Source organism: Orycteropus afer, unplaced genomic scaffold (assembly GCF_000298275.1).
Source record: "Orycteropus afer afer isolate SDZICR_OR568_19922 unplaced genomic scaffold, OryAfe1.0 scaffold00312, whole genome shotgun sequence".
NCBI classification, from domain to species: Eukaryota; Metazoa; Chordata; class Mammalia; order Tubulidentata; family Orycteropodidae; genus Orycteropus; species Orycteropus afer.
In genome coordinates, this window is record NW_006921899.1 from 1,991,655 (window position 1) to 1,993,322 (window position 1,668).

Sequence of the window (1,668 nt, forward strand, 5' to 3'; positions counted from 1 at the left end):
GGTGGTGGTAAAGAAATCCTCTCTCTTCCCAGATAGCTGTATGAGAATGTAATATGTGGAAAGCATAATGGGAATCAGTGTAAATGTCAATGGTCTGTCCTCTGGCTAGGGTTAGGCGCTTGGGTGAGAGCAATGAATTCAGCTTTTTGAGAGGAGGTTCCTGGGGGTAAAGAATTGGACTCAGTGATGGTGGAGGAAACAATAGTGTATCCTGCTACCTTTTTCCCATTCACTGTGGAAGAACTGCTATCTATGAACCAGGTGTCAAAGGCCACAGGTAGGGGTGAATCAGTTAATATGGGGGAAATAAGGTTGTTTCAGTTGGTCCAAGAGTAGGATTCTGAGGAGGGAATGGGGAGAAGGGTATCCGGGTTTAGAGCAGAAGTTCTGTTTCAAGTGATGTAAGGAGCCTGCATGAGAGTGAGATGTACAGGCTGAAGTCTGGAGGAAGAAATGAAATTAGCCACTTTATTTGAGATAAGTTGTGATAGAGAGTGTGAGGAGTATATGATCATGGATTGAGAATAGGTTAGTTTTTTGATCTCCTGTCCTAGAAATGCTGCAGCTCCTAAAGCTCATAGGCAGGTTGGCCAGCCCCTGACTGTTGGTAGGTCAGCAACCATTTTAAGGTCAGGACCAGATTTTTGTCCAAGGAGACCAAGAGCTATACCCTTTCTCTCATCAGTGTATAAAGAGAAGTATTTGGAGACATCAGGTAAGGATAGGACTGAGACAAGGGCTCTCTGCAAGACTTGAAAAGGACTGGTAATTTTGGCAGTTGGGGATATAGGTTCAGTTAAGGGACCCTTAGCTGCTTTGTAAAGAGTTTAGGAAACTGTTGGGCAGTCTACTTCCATAGTGATACTGCCTCAGAAACCCATGGAGGGGTCGCTATGAGTTGAATCTGACTCGATGCCAGTGAGGTTGAGGTTTTAGAGTCTAAAGTAGCCTGCTAGTCCTAAAAAGGAGAGGATTTCTTGCTTAGAAGTGGGGACCACTATGGAGGATATAAGATGTTTCCTGTCCATGGTGAGGGCTCTGTACTGAGGAGTAAGGGTGAATTCTAGGTAGGTGACCTTAGTTTGGAAGAGCTGAGCCTTTTGGGGGGAGACACGGTCGCCTTTGTCTCCCAGGAAATTGAGGAGTTCTATGGTATGTTATTTGGACAGTTTTAGGGTAGAGCTATACAGAAGGAGGTCCTGAGCGTATTGCAGGAGTATGCTGGGGGCTAGCTCTAGGTGATGTAAGTCAGAGGCGAGGGCCTGGCCAAACAAATGGGGGCTATATCTCAACTTTAAGGCAAAATTGTCCATGTGAGTTGTTGAGAGATATTAGTGGAAGGATCAGACCATGTGAAGGTGAAGAGGTTTTGAGAGCCTTCTGCTAAAGAGATGGAGAAGAATGTGTCTTTGAGCACTAGTGCTGTGTAGTGGGTGGTGGCCACAGGGATTAGAAGAAGAAAAGTGTAAGGATTGGGAACCACAGAATGTATAGAGAAAACTGCCTGATTGATAATTCAAAGGTCCTAGACCAATCAATAGGACCGATCAGGTTTGTGGATGGAAAAAATAGGAGTATTATAAGAGGAGCTGGTAGGTTTAAGGAGGCCTGCCTGGTGGAGGCGATTGATGATAGGAAGCCAGTTTCACGGAGCCTTGAAGGGCCATA